Below are 16,180 nucleotides of genomic sequence, written 5' to 3'. Positions count from 1 at the left end.
GAAAGGATGGGGCGAGGTACACCCCTTTGTCCACAACTGCGTGAGCAAATAGTCAAACAGTTGAAGAACAACCTTTCTCAAAGTGCAATTGCAAGAAATTTAGGGATTTCAACATCTACGGTCCATAATATCATCAAAAGGTTCAGAGAATCTGGAGAAATCACTCCACGTAAGCGGCATGGCCGGAAACCAACATTGAATGACCGTGACTCTCGATCCCTCAGACAACACTGTATCAAAAACCGACATCAATCTCTAAAGGATATCACCACATGGGCTCAGGAACACTTCAGAAAACCACTCTAACTAAATGCAGTTGGTCGCTACATCTGTAAAAGCCAGTTAAAGCTCTACTATGCAAAGCAAAAGCCATTTATCAACAACATCCAGAAACGCCGCCGGCTTCTCTGGGCCCGAGATCCCCTAAGATGGACTGATGCAAAGTGGAAAAGTGTTCTGTGGTCGGACGAGTCCACATTTTGTTTTTGGAAATATTCGACATCGTGTCATCCGACACAAAGTTCAAAAGCCAGCATGTGTGATAGTATGGGGGTGCATTAGTGCCCAAGGCATGGATAACTTACACATCTGTGAAGGCACCATTAATGCTGAAAGGTACATACAGGTTTTGGAACAACATATGCTGCCATCCAAGCGCCGTCTTTTTCATGGACGCCCCTGCTTATTTCAGCAAGACAATGCCAAGCCACATTCAGCACGTGTTACAAAAGCGTGGCTTTGTAAAAAAAAAAAGAGTGCAGGTACTTTCCTGGCCCGCCTGCAGTCCAGACCTGTCTCCCATGGAAAATGTGTGGCGCATTATGAAGTGTAAAATACGACAGTGGAGACCCCCGGACTGAAACTCTACGTAAAACAAAAATGGGAAAGAATTCCACTTTCAAAGCTTCAACAATTAGTTTCCTCAGTTCCCAAACGTTTATCGAGTGTGGTTAAAAGAAAAGGTGATGTAACACAGTGGTGAACATGCCCTTTCCCAACTACTTTGGCACGTGTTGCAGCCATGAAATTCTAAGTTAATTATTTTTTGGTTTAAGGTTTATGAGCTTGTACATAAATGATGTCTGTGTTGTGCATTCAACTGAATATGGGTGGAAAATGATTTGCAAATCATTGTATTCCGTTTATATTTACATCTAACACAATTTCCCAACTCATATGGAAACGGGGTTTGTACACATGTTGTCAATCACCACCTCACTTTTTATTGCATTTTTCAGAGGCTCATAAACCTCTTTTCTCTCCACTTATGTTTGGGAAGCATGGATTGCTGCCGCCGGGCTCAGTCAGCTCCTTCTTTAGGTGTATACTGATTTCCTAAATAATATTGTTGCTCTTCATCAATCAATCAATCAATGTTTATTTATAAAGCCCTAAATCACAAATGTCTCAAATGATTGTACAAACCACTACGACTACGACATCCTCAGAAGAACCCACATAAGGGCAAGGAAAACAAAACTCACACCCAGTGGGACGCCAGTGACAATGATAACTATGAGAACCTTGGAGAGGACCTCAAATGTGGGCATCCATGCGTTCATTCTGTCTCGCATTGACTATTGCAATTGTCTCTTCACTCTTTTCAACAAGTCAACACTAAGGAGACTTCAGATGCTACAAAATGCAGCTGCCAGACTTTAGACCAGACCAGTCCACATCACCCCCGTTTGATCCAGTCTTCATTGGCTTCCAGTTGAATTCTACATTGAGTTGAACATTTTAGTCCTGACAGTCCGTGCGTTGCATGGTGGGGCCCCTCAGTACAATACTGACTTGCTATGCCCCTACTCTTCAGGGCCCAGACTCCGGTCTTCAAGCCAGGGTCTTCTAAAGCCGCGGAGACCTGGCATTCCAGGCTATTTCTCCCAGACTCTGGAACAGGGGTCACCGACGTGGTACCCGCGGGCACCAGGTCGCCCGTAAGGACCAGATGAGACGCCCGCTGGCCTGTTCTAAAAATAGCTCAAATAGCAGCACTTACCAGTGAGCTGCATCTATTTTTTAAATTTTATTTATTTACTAGCAAGCTGGTCTCGCTTTGCTTGACATTTTTAATTCTAAGAGAGACAAAACTCAAATAGAATTTGATAAAATCCAAGAAAATATTTAAAAGACTTGGTCTTCACTTGTTTGAATAAATTCATTTATTGCTTTACTTTGCTTCTTATAACTTTCAGAAAGACAATTTTAGAGAAAAAAAATACAACCTTAAAAATGATTTTAAGATTTTTAAACACATATACCTTTTTACCTTTTAAATTCCTTCCTCTTTCCTGACAATTTAAATCAATGTTCAAGTATTTCTTTTTTAATTGTAAAGAATAATAAATACATTTTAATTTAATTCTTCATTTTAGCTTCTGTTTTTTCGACAAAGAATATTTGTGAAATATTTCTTCAAACTTATGATTAAAATTCCCCAAAAAATATTCTGGCAAATGTAGAAAATCTGTAGAATCAAATTTAAATCTTATTTCAAAATGGATTTCAACCTATTCAAAACATGTCATTAAAATTCTAAAATTAATCTTAAGAAAAATGACTAACGATGTTCCATAAATTATATTTTTTATTTTTTCAAAAAGATTCGAATTAGCTAGTTTTTCTCTTCATTTATTTCCGGTTGAATTTTGAATTTTAAAGAGTCGAAATTGAAGATTAACTGTTTCAAAATTTAATTTTAATTTTTTTCGTGTTTTCTCCTCTTTAAAACCGTTCAATTAAGTGTTTTTTTTCTATCATTTATTCTCTACAAAAAAAACTTCCGTAAAAGGAAAAAAAATGTACGACGGAATGACGGACAAAAACCCATTTATATACTTTAAGTGTGTATCAAACTGGTAGCCCTTGGCATTAATCAGTACCCAAGAAGTAGTTCTTGGTTTCAAAAAGGTTGGTGACCCCTGATCTAGAACAACTTGCTGCAGTCCCTCAGTGATCTTGACTGTGTTGACATTTTTAAGAAACATTTAAAGACTTCTCTTTTTAGTAAAGCTTTTAACTATCAATTTTAATCCACATTGTATCCTTTTTCTGATGTTGCCCCTGTTGTTTTGGATGAATTGTTGTTTGACTTCACCTACGCTTTGTCATTTTATCTGCGAAAAGCGCTTCATAAATAAAATGTATTTACTTCTTTCAGAAAATAGTCCCAAAATCAACACCATTTCCTCCTCTGGTACGTCGTCTTCTACACTGCCTGTTTTTACGCTTGTTGTGACAGTGCCATCCATCCATTTTCCACCGCTTATTCCCTTTGGGGTCACGGGGGGCGCTCTTGCCTATCTCAGCTACAATCAGACGGAAGGCGGGGTACACCTTGGACAAGTCGCCACCCTCATCGCAGGGCCTGTTGTGACAGTGATTGGTTGCTAAAAACTTTGAATACTCAACCAAGTCCGTGGCATCGGTGTGTTTATTGGATTAGAAGAGTTGAATTGGTCCATGCCTTAAAGTTCCACCGGGGGTTCAAACGTAAGGGAATGTCAGTGGTGATTACCAAAGGGGGAAATAAATTGCGTGGCGCAGTGGGAGAGTGGCCGTGCGCAACCCGAGGGTCCCTGGTTCAAATCCCACCTAGTACCAACCTCGTCACGTCCGTTGTGTCCTGAGCAAGACACTTCACCCTTGCTCCTGATGGGTGCTGGTTGGCGCCTTGCATGGCAGCTCCCTCCATCAGTGTGTGAATGTGTGTGTGAATGTGGAAGTAGTGTCAAAGCGCTTTGAGTACCTTGAAGGTAGAAAAGCGCTATACAAGTACAACCCAACCCATTTAAATTCAATCAATCAATCAATCAATCAATATATATATTTGTATATATAACACTCCTACTTCTTCAAATGTCCATCATCTTTTAACCAAACGTGACCTTATATTGTCTTATAAAAACAGTTTGTGCGGTTAAATAGTCTTATAAAAACAGTTTGTGCGGTTATATTGTCTTATAAAAACAATTTGTGCGGATACCGGGGAAAAGCCATTACTCTTCCCGGTTCGCTTGGAGTGGGTGCGCGCGAGCTAGCGAGGTTTAATTTGAGGCATTTATATGAATAAAGGCGTACGAAAACATGCTTTTTCACGGGAAAATGCATCCGAAAAGCACATTAATGTATGTCGGATGTGGAGGCGTAACCGCCGCCTACACACCGGGGCTAACGTTAGCTCGACGCTAGTTCAGAATCAGAGTGGGTTTTATAGCCATCGTTGTGTTGCAGGCTCAATACCAATGTGAGCAATTTGCAATATGCGCAACTGCATTTTGCAAATGTGTATAATGCGCAATTTTTTTGCAAATTGCTTCCAGCTATATATTTGAATAATGTGTGGTGCACATTTTGCAAATCAATGGGCGCAAATACATGTTTTTGGTGTCAAAATAATTTATTAAATACTATTGTACGACGTGGCGCAGTGGGAGAGTTGCTGTGCGCAACCCGAGGGTCCCTGGTTCAGATCCCACCTAGTACCAACCTCGTCACGTCCGTTGTGTCCTGAGCAAGACACTTCAGCCTTGCTCCTGATGGGTGCTGGTTAACGCCTTGCATGGCAGCTCCCTCCATCAGTGTGTGAATGTGTGTGTGAATGGGTAAATGTGGAAGTAGTGTCAAAGCGCTTTGAGTACCTTGAAGGTAGAAAAGCACTATACAAGTACAACCCAACCCATTTAAATTCAGATTAGGGATGTTTTCTTCCAATTCAGTGTTTGTGCTCGAGCCTGACATTTTCAGAGCTGCGGTGCACATGAATCATATCAGAAGGCTGATAAGGAATGGAAGAATACTGCAGTCTTTGTTGACTATGTTTGTCTGCACCTCAAACCACATCCACGCCTAGTTTCGCTGCACGTTGTCTGCCAGGCATCTTACTCAGACTTACAGTTGTGATCAAAATTATTCAACCCCCACACAATTTTGGTGCTTTAGCAAGTTGGACATTTATTCCGTATTTTGTTTATAGTCATATCAAATAAAGATGTGTCAAATAGACAAATGCAACTTAAATTGTAACACTGTATTTTACAAAATACCATAAACGGACATTTTTCTTAATATCTCATTGACAAAATGATTCAACCCCCTAGTTACATGCATCTTTAGTACTTAGTAGAACACCCTTTGGCAGTAATGACATCCTTCAAACGTGATACATAACCGGACACAAGCTTCTTGCAACCATCTACAGGTATTTTAGCCCATTCCTCTTGGGCAAAGGCCTCCAGTTCATTCATATTCTTGGGCTTGCGTGCTGCAACTGCCTTCTTCAAGTCCCACCGCAGGTTTTCTAGAGGATTTAGGTCTGGCGACTGTGAAGGCCACTCCAGAGTCTTCCAGCCCTTCTTCTGCAACCACTCTGATGTTGATTTGGAGGTATGCTTGGGATCGTTGTCCTGTTGGAAGGTCCAACGTCTCCCAAGCCTCAGCTTCGTCACTGACTTCATGACATTTGCAGCTAATATATCCTGCTAGGAAATAGAATTCATAATGCCTTGAACGCGCTGGAGATTCCCGGTACCTGAGGCAGAGAAACAGCCCCAGAGCATGATTGACCCCCCACCATGCTTAACAGTAGGCAAGGTGTTCTTCTCTTTGTAAGCTTCATTTTTTCTCCTCCAGACATAACGTTGATTCATAGGCCCAAAGAGTTCCAGTTTTGTCTCATCACTCCATAGAACAGTTTCCCAAAACCTTTGGGGTTTGACCAGATGATTTTTGGCATACTGGTGTTTATTTACTTGTGCCTGGTAGTCAGAAGTGGGGTGCGCCTGGGAGTTCTGGCATGGAGGCCTTCATCTCGTAGTGCGCGCCTTATTGTCTGGGACAAAACCTGCGTTCCCCCCTCTGCAATGTCCTGTTGTAGTTCCTCAGCTGTTACCCGGGGGTTTTTCACCACTGTACGCACACAGCATCCTCTTTCTACCACGCCCAGGTAGTGTTTCCACTGTGCCTTTAGCTTTAAACTTGCAAATTATGCTCCCAACTGTGTCTCTTGGAATGTGTAATGTCTTTGCTATTTTCTTATATCCATATCCTTTCTTATGAAGAGAAATTACCTCCTCTCTTGACTTCTTTGACCACTCCCTGGACTTCACCATGTTGCAAATACACCATTGACCATCTACAAGAAGCTGAGCGTCACAGTCTTTTTCAATCAGTTTAATTGTTGCTCGTTATGGTTCTAATCACATCTACAGGTGTTTTCAACACCTGATTGAAAAGACCTTATTCAAATTCTGTTCTTAAGAGTTATGATCTTCAAGGGGTTGAATAATTTTGTCAATGAGATATTAAGAGAAATGACACTGTTTGGTCTGTTACAAAATATAATGTTGTAATTCAAGTTGCATTTGTCTATTTAATGCATTTTTTATTTGATATGACTATAAACAAAATACAGAATAAATGTCCAACTTGCTAAAACACCAAAATTAGTAGCAGCTCTCCATTCTGCAAGCTGGCTCTGCTCCCAAGTGAGTGGAAGACAAGACTGACAATGCAGAGTTGTGGTGCAGGTTAGTCCTCGCCAAAAGGTCACAAAGGCAGCAATACGCCCAGACGAGGCCTGGACGTCATGCGCGCCCTTGGCCCGCTACCAAAAAGTGTCTGCTCAAAAAATACGCGGCGTTGAACTCACGGGGCGATCACAAGAAAGCTGGATGTTAAAAGAGAGAGGAGAGCAGTTTGTTTGGAAGTCATGAGGTCCCAACGATTGATAGTTCCTACGTCACGCTGCTCGCTGCCTCCGCCAAAACACCTTCTTCCTGTTTACATTCTTGCAGCTAACAGGGAGATGTCACATGACTATAATGTTTGTGGGCTGGAAATGATAAGGAAGCCATGCTAGCCTACATGTCATACACATAAATGTAAACCAGGGGTCACCAAGGCGGTGCCCGCGGGCACCAGGTCGCCCGTAAGGACCAGATGAGTCGCCCGCTGGCCTGTTCTAAAAATAGCTCAAATAGCAGCACTTACCAGTGAGCTGCCTCTATTTTTTAAATTGTATTTATTTACTGGCAAGCTAGTCTCGCTTTGCTCGACATTTTTATTTCTAAGAGAGACAAAACTCAAATAGAATTTGAAAATCCAAGAAAATATTTTAAAGACTTGGTCTTCACTTGTTTAAATAAATTAATTTATTTTTTTAGTTTGCTTCTTGTAACTTTCAGAAAGACAATTTTAGAGGTAAAATAGAACCTTAAAAATTATTTTAGGAGTTTAAAACACACATACCTTTTTACCTTTTAAATTCCTCCCTCTTCTTTCCTGACAATTTAAATCAATGTTCAAGTATATATTTTTTTTATTGTAAAGAATAATAAATACATTTTAATTTAATTCTTCATTTTAGCTTCGGTTTTTTCGACGAAGAATATTTGTGAAATATTTCTTCAAACTTATTATGATTAAAATTTAAAAAATTTATTCTGGCAAATCTAGAAAATCTGTAAAATCTAATTTAAATCTTATTTCAAAGTATTTTGAATTTCTTTTAAATTTTTGTTCAGGAAAATCTAGAAGAAATAATTTGTCTTTGTTAGAAATATAGCTTGGTCCAATTTGTTATATATTTTAACAAAGTGCAGATTGGATTTTAACCTATTTAAAACATGTCATCAAAATTCTAAAAATTAATCTTTATCAGGAAAAATTACTAATGATGTTCCATAAATCATTTTTCGATTTTTTCAAAAAGATTCAAGTTAGCTAGTTTTTCCCTTTTTTTTTCTGTTGAATTTTGAAATTTAAAGAGTCAAAATTGAAGATAAACTATGTCTCAAAATGTAATTTTCATTTTTTTCGTGTTTTATTCTCTTTTAAACCGTTCAATTAAGTGTTTTTTTCATCATTTATTCTCTACAAAAATCTTTCGTAAAAGGAAAAAAAATGTACGACGGAATGACAGACAAAAATACCCATTTTTTATACATGCATACATATACATATATATATATATACATACACATATATATATATATATACACACATACATATATATATATATATATACACACATACATATATATATATATACACACATACATACATACATACATACATACACATATATATATATATATATATATATATATATATATATACACATACATTTATTAAAGGTAAATTGAGCAAATTGGCTATTTCTGACAATTTATTTAAGTGTGTATCAAACTGGTAGCCCTTCACATTAATCAGTACCCAAGAAGTAGCTCTTGGTTTCAAAAAGGTTGGTGACCCCTGCAGCAGGGGGATGTACAGCCCATATTTACAAACTAATAAATAAATAAATGGGTTGTACTTGTATAGCGCTTTTCCACCATCAAGGTACTCAAAGCGCTTTGACACTACTTCCACATTTACCCATTCACACACACATTCACACACTGATGAGGGAGCTGCCATGCAAGGCGCCAACCAGCACCCATCAGGAGCAAGGGTGAAGTGTCTTGCTCAGGACACAACGGACGTGACGAGGTTGATACTAGGTGGGGATTGAACCAGGCACCCTCGGGTTGCGCACGGCCACTCTCCCACTGCGCCACGCCGTCCATTCCATCATTTAATTCCACATACTGATATGCTAAAGGTTTTAAGTGTTGTACGAGCATACAAATGTTTTAAATGACATTTTCCTCTAAGGTTCTATTTCTCCTCTTTTGTTGAGAAGAATTGTTGTACATTCTTGGCTAGCAGGTTATAGTTTGCTTTGTAGATCATTTTACATGTTTGTAAATGCACCAAGTCGTTGAATTTCAATATTTTTAATTCAATAAATAAAGGGTTTGTATGCTGTCTATATTCAACATGATGTATTATTCTAATGAATCTTATTTGTAACACAGTGAGTGAATGAAGCGCACATTTGCCGTTGTTTCCCATATTTCTACACACAAAGTCAGATATGTAATGTAATGTACTTATGTATATATAAAGTATAGTAAAGAATATAAAGTGATTTTTGGTCGAGAACATACTTTGCTTTATTCATTATTGACATGATTCTTGCTACTGTCATGATCTGCTATTTGGATCATTTCATATTCTGTTTTTGTTCCGTCTTTGTACCACATCCTGTTTAGTATTTGTCTTCCCTAGTTCCTGGTGGGACTTCCTGTTGTTTCCGTTGCCAGTCATGTATTAGTGTCACCTGCATCTTGTTTTTTACCCACACCTGCCTTGTGATCACGTTCCTGTATTTAAGCCCGCCTTCTTTGTTCATTCTTTCTCGCATTCTAGTTTCTGTTCAATGCAACAGGTGACGTCGCCGACTTCCGATTGTGGTAAAATACTTTTTGTACTCGTTAGCTTGGAATAGAATAGAATGAACTTTATTGTCATTATATTTCCATATAACGAGATTAAAGACTCCAACTTAAGGTGCGGTAGTGGGAACAAATTTGGGGTGAAATAAATGACATAAGAGGTAAAAAGGAAAAACTAACAATTGAAATAAACAGATTACTATCCAATAAAAATAATAAGCAATCCTGTACAATATACAAAACACTATAGAAGTACAAAATACTGTACAATATACAGAACAAGACAAGAGTACCGAAGTAATAAATAACAATCTGTGTCGGGCGTATTAGGGGTGAATTATTATTATTTTAAGTTAGAGTTCAACATGGAGACAGCTTCCACGCAAATATTAATTTGCTTGTTCCCTAGTTCACATGCTAGCACTTTGTGTTCTTTCTAGCTCCCATGCTAGTTCTGTTTGTTTTGTCTTTAGTGCCTTCTGCAAGTGTTTTCTGTTCATAGTCTGTTTTTGTAGTGTTAAATAAATCATCGTTCCTTACTTTCACGCTGTGTCCAAGTCCGACTGCATGTTCGAGAGAACGAACCCGCACCACAACGCCAGCTAAGCGTCACAGCTACTTTATGTTGTATATTTTACATGAGATCCAGTTCATCTTATCATCTATTGTTACACCCAAAAAAGTGTTTTCTTTGACCCTTTCAATGTCTACTCTGTCTATTAAGTTCAATCAATCAATCAATCAATGTTTATTTATATAGCCCCAAATCACAAATGTCTCAAAGGACTGCACAAATCATTACGACTACAACATCCTCGGAAGAACCCACAAAAGGGCAAGGAAAACTCACACCCAGTGGGCAGGGAGAATTCACATCCAGTGGGACGCCAGTGAAAATGCTGACTATGAGAAACCTTGGAGAGGACCTCAGATGTGGGCAACCTCCCCCCTCTAGGGGACCGAAAGCAATGGATATCGAGCGGGTCCAACATGATACTATGAAAGTTCAATCCATAGTGGCTCCAAGACAGCAGCGAGAGTCCCGTCCACAGGAAACCATCACAAGCGGATCAGCAGCGTAGAGATGTCCCCAACCGATACAGGCGAGCGGTCCATCCTGGGTCCCGATGAGCGGTCCATCCTGGGTCTCGACTCTGGACAGTCAGTACTTCATCCATGGTCATCGGACCGGACCCCCTCCACAAGGGAGGGGGGGGCATAGGAGTAAGAAAAGAAGCGGCAGATCAACTGGTCTAAAAAGGAGGTCTACTCAAAGGCTAGAGTATACAAATGAGTTTTAAGATGAGACTTAAATACTTCTACTGAGGTAGCCTCTCGAACTGAGGGCATTCCAGAGTACTGGAGCCCGAATGGAAAACGCTCTATAGCCCGCAGACTTTTTTTGGGCTCTAGGAATCACTAATAAGCCGGAGTCTTTTGAACGCAGATTTCTTGCCGGGACATATGGTACAATACAATCGGCAAGATAGGATGGAGCTAGACCGTGTAGTATTTTATACGTAAGTAGTAAAACCTTAAAGTCACATCTTAAGTGCACAGGAAGCCAGTGCAGGTGAGCCAGTATAGGTATATATGTATGTATATATGTATATAAAGGTATATACAGTATAGGTATATATGTATGTATATATGTATATAAAGGTATATACAGTACAGGCGTAATGTGATCAAACTTTCTTGTTCTTGTCAAAAGTCTAGCAGCCGCATTTTGTACCAACTGTAATCTTTTAATGCTAGACATGGGGAGACCCGAAAATAATACGTTACAGTAATCGAGGCGAGACGTAACAAACGCATGGATAATGATCTCAGCGTCTTTAGTGGACAAAATGGAGCGAATTTTAGCGATATTACGGAGATGAAAGAAGGCCGTTTTAGTAACGCTTTTTAGTTCCACTCTTCTACTCCAAAAAGGACCCACGGACAACTCACAATTTCCAATCGATCAACTTTTATTTTGTCAAACTTGAAGAATTTTTGGTTTCTTTTCAGTTGATGTTTCAAAATCCTCAGTAGGTTGTAAAACTTTGAAGCACATAAACAAATATGCGAACAATGTGATTACTCAGGTATTTTCAAACAACTCTTTACAAATGCTTTTAAACCTCTGAACAATGTTTTAAACTTTCTAGATAATGTTTTAACTTTTAGCTGTAACGTATTATTTTCGGGTCTCCCCATGTCTAGCATTAAAAGATTACAGTTGGTACAAAATGTGGCTGCTAGACTTTTGACAAGAACAAGATAGTTTGATCACATTACGCCTGTACTGTATATACCTTTATATACATATATACATACATATATACCTATACTGTATATACCTTTATATACATATATACATACATATATACCTATACTGTATATACCTTTATATACATATATACATACATATATACCTATACTGTATATACCTTTATATACATATATACATACATATATACCTATACTGTATATACCTTTATATACATATATACATACATATATACCTATACTGTATATACCTTTATATACATATATACATACATATATACCTATACTGTATATACCTTTATATACATATATACATACATATATACCTATACTGTATATACCTTTATATACATATATACATACATATATACCTATACTGTATATACCTTTATATACATATATACATACATATATACCTATACTGGCTCACCTGCACTGGCTTCCTGTGCACTTAAGATGTGACTTTAAGGTTTTACTACTTACGTATAAAATACTACACGGTCTAGCTCCATCCTATCTTGCCGATTGTATTGTACCATATGTCCCGGCAAGAAATCTGCGTTCAAAAGACTCCGGCTTATTAGTGATTCCCAAAGCCCAAAAAAAGTCTGCGGGCTATAGAGCGTTTTCCGTTCGGGCTCCAGTACTCTGGAATGCCCTCCCGGTAACAGTTCGAGATGCCACCTCAGTAGAAGCATTTAAGTCTCACCTTAAAACTCATCTGTATACTCTAGCCTTTAAATAGACCTCCTTTTTTAGACCAGTTGATCTGCCGCTTCTTTTCTTTTTTCTCCTCTGTCCCGCCCTCCCTTGTGGAGGGGGTCCGGTCCGATGACCATGGAAGAAGTACTGGCTGTCCAGAGTCGAGACCCAGGATGGACCGCTCGCCTGTGTATCGGTTGGGGACATCTCTACGCTGCTGATCCGACTCCGCTTGGGATGGTTTCCTGTGGACGGGACTCTCGCTGCTGTCTTGGATCCGCTTTGAACTGAACTCTCGCGGCTGTGTTGGAGCCACTATGGATTGAACTTTCACAGTATCATGTTAGACCCGCTCGACATTCATTGCTTTCGGTCCCCTGGGGGGTTTGCCCACATTTGAGGTGCTCTCCAAGGTTTCTCATAGTCATCATAGTCACTGGCGTCCCACTGGGTGTGAGTTTTCCTTACCCTTATGTGGGTTCTTCCGAGGATGTTGTAGTCGTAGTGGTTTGTACAGTCCTTTGAGACATTTGTGATTTAGGGCTATATAAATAAACATTGATTAATTGATTGATTGATTAGCAAGACATGACTTTATCCTTTAAACTTTGCATTAATCTTTTAACTTTAAACCTTTGCCATTTTAGCTTCAGCTTTAAACTTTTACATGTGCTTTAAACAACTTGCTGGTCAAACACGGGATGCAGTCAAAGCTCAAAGTGTGACGCAGTAGTGCAGTGGTTCAATTTGAAGCCGGCAGTTCAAACAAACAAATGATGAGAGTTGAGTAAGCTTGCAGGAACAAGTGAAGCATATAAGTTCGTATTCTCATGAAATGGAGAAGAACATTCACCCACCGTTGGTGTGTTTGGACAAACTTGTCGAGTGGATCTTGTGCTCGTGACTTCTTGCTGCTCTTCTTTCTTCCATGGAGCTTGTTTGCCGAATGAGAGACTGAACCTCCATCCTTTTCAGGTGCCTTCAATTAGTCATTTGGCAACATTTTACCTTGGCATTCTGGGAATTGTAGTTTTCACTGATTTTGTAGTTTTCAGAGTTTTTAACTCCACACCGTCTATTTGTATTTGTGTTGGACTTTCTCAAACAAGTGTTTCAAAATATGTCAACCGCCGTGGCACCACTGGTAGAGCGGCCGTGCCAGCAACTTGAGGGTTCTAGGTTTGATTCCTGCGTCCGCCATCTGAGTCGCTGTGGTTGTGTCCCTGAACAAGACACTTTACCCGCCTACAGTTGTGATCAAAATGATTCAACCCCCACACAATGTTGGTGTTTTAGCAAGTTGGACATTTATTCCGTATTTTGTTTATAGTCATATCAAATAAAGATGTGTCAAATAGACAAATGCAACTTAAACTGTAACACTGTATTTTACAAAATACCAAAAAAGGACATTTTTCTTAATATCTCATTGACAAAATGATTCAACCCCCTAGTTACATGCATCTTTAGTACTTAGTAGAACACCCTTTGGCAGTAATGACATCCTTCAAACGTGATACATAAGCGGACACAAGCTTCTTGCAACCATCTACAGGTATTTTAGCCCATTCCTCTTGGGCAAAGGCCTCCAGTTCATTCATATTCTTGGGCTTGCGTGCTGCAACTGCCTTCTTCAAGTCCCACCACAGGTTTTCTAGAGGATTTAGGTCTGGCGACTGTGAAGGCCACTCCAGAGTCTTCCAGCCCTTCTTCTGCAACCACTCCGATGTTGATTTGGAGGTATGCTTGGGATCGTTGTCCTGTTGGAAGGTCCAACGTCTCCCAAGCCTCAGCTTCGTCACTGACTTCATGACATTTGCAGCTAATATATCCTGCTAGGAAATAGAATTCATAATGCCTTGAACGCGCTGGAGATTCCCGGTACCTGAGGCAGAGAAACAGCCCCAGAGCATGATTGACCCCCCACCATGCTTAACAGTAGGCAAGGTGTTCTTCTCTTTTCTTCTCCAGACATAACGTTGATTCATAGGCCCAAAGTGTTCCAGTTTTGTCTAATCACTCCTTAGAACAGTTTCCCAAAACCTTTGGGGTTTGTCCAGATGATTTTTGGCTTACTGGTGTTTATTTTCTTGTGCCTGGTAGTCAGAAGTGGGGTGCGGCTGGGAGTTCTGGCATGGAGGCCTTCATCTCGTAGTGCCCGCCTTATTGTCTGGGACAAAACCTGCGTTACCCCCTCTGCAATGTCCTGTTGTAGTTCCTCAGCTGTTACCCGGGGGTTTTTCACCACTGTACGCACACAGCATCCTCTTTCTACCACGCCCAGGTAGTGTTTCCACTGTGCCTTTAGCTTTAAACTTGCGAATTATGCTCCCAACTGTGTCTCTTGGAATGTGTAATGTCTTTGCTATTTTCTTATATCCATATCCTTTATTAAAAAGGGTACTCTACTGCTTCTGAAAAATACCGGTACTTTTCTCCCCCGGACACAAAGGCATTCACACATATTTAAAGTTCCTTTTCTCTAGATTTTGGCGCTCTACCTTCCACATTTTTCAAAGCCTTCCAACTTCAAAATGTTCAGCCTATTCGGTAATTGTGAGCTTTACCTTAACAAATTCCAAAAATTCCCAGATTTCCAAGACATTTTTTCTATTCGAGATGAATTCGCCATTTTTCAAACTTCCCACCATTTTCAACCTATTCAAACCATTCCACCTTCAACAGTTTCTACCATATCTGGACATTCAAACTACCATTTTTCCAAGTTCAAAAAAATTCCAGGAATTCCCAGAATTCCTGTTTTTTCAAAACCTTTTTTGACCCTTTTTCTCTGGCGACTACTCCTTCCACATTTTTCAACCCACTTCAACCGTTCCACCGTCCAAATATTCCTCTTAATCAGGACAAAAAACAAAGGACAAATTCCCGGTTTTCCCGAAATTCCAGGAATTCCGTAACACCATTTCTCAGTTCAACATGTTACTACTTCCACATTTCTCCACCGATTTGAAAAATTCCAATCCCAACCATTTCAACTTCACGGTGGCAGAGGGGTTAGTGCGTCTGCCTCACAATACGAAGGTCCTGCAGTCTTGGGTTCAAATCCAGGCTCGGGATCTTTCTGTGTGGAGTTTGCATGTTCTCCCCGTGACTGCGTGGGTTCCCTCCGGGTACTCCGGCTTCCTCCCACTTCCAAAGACATGCACCTGGGGATAGGCCCCTCCCACCTCCAAAGACATGCACCTGGGGATAGGCCCCTCCCACCTCCAAAGACATGCACCTGGGGATAGACCCCTCCCACCTTCAGACATGCACCTGGGGATAGGCTCCTCCCACCTCCAAAGACATGCACCTGGGGATAGGCCCCTCCCACCTCCAAAGACATGCACCTGGGGATAGGTTCCTCCCACCTCCAAAGACATGCACCTGGGGATAGGCCCCTCCCACCTCCAAAGACATGCACCTGGGGATAGGCCCCTCCCACCTCCAAAGACATGCACCTGGGGATAGGCCCCTCCCACCTCCAAAGACATGTACCTGGGGATAGGTTGATTGGCAACACTAAATGGTCCCTAGTGTGTGAATGTGAGTGTGAATGTTGTCTGTCTATCTGTGTTGGCCCTGTGATGAGGTGGCGACTTGTCCAGGGTGTACCCTGCCTTCCGCCCGATTGTAGCTGAGATAGGCGCCAGCGCCCCCCGTGACCCCGAAAGGGAATAAGCGGTAGAAAATGGATGGATTTGAAAAATTCCAATGCCAACCATTTCAACTCATTCCGACCATTCGAGATGTTTACCATTTTCTAAAAAATTCCCACTTTTCCTGAAATTCCTACATTTTTGGGGATATTCTCATTGAAATGAATGGGACATTCTTCAAAGTTCCACAACTTCCACATTTTCCATCCGACTCCAACTGTTCCAACTTGAAAATATTCAGCCTGTTGAGGAATTGTGTGCTCG

General features: G+C 40.3%; 1 protein-coding gene across 1 annotated transcript in view; it reads left to right on the top strand.

Moving 5' to 3' along the window:
- The window catches only part of LOC133568838 (outer dense fiber protein 2-like), an 86,404-nt gene that overhangs the window by 8,279 nt on the left and 61,945 nt on the right, over positions 1-16,180 (top strand). The gene's annotated exons all lie outside the window — the stretch shown is intronic.

Source organism: Nerophis ophidion, linkage group LG14 (genome assembly GCF_033978795.1).
Source record: "Nerophis ophidion isolate RoL-2023_Sa linkage group LG14, RoL_Noph_v1.0, whole genome shotgun sequence".
NCBI lineage: Eukaryota > Metazoa > Chordata > Actinopteri > Syngnathiformes > Syngnathidae > Nerophis > Nerophis ophidion.
Note: the sequence above shows the minus strand (reverse complement) of the source record. Positions and strands in the feature narration are given on the sequence as shown.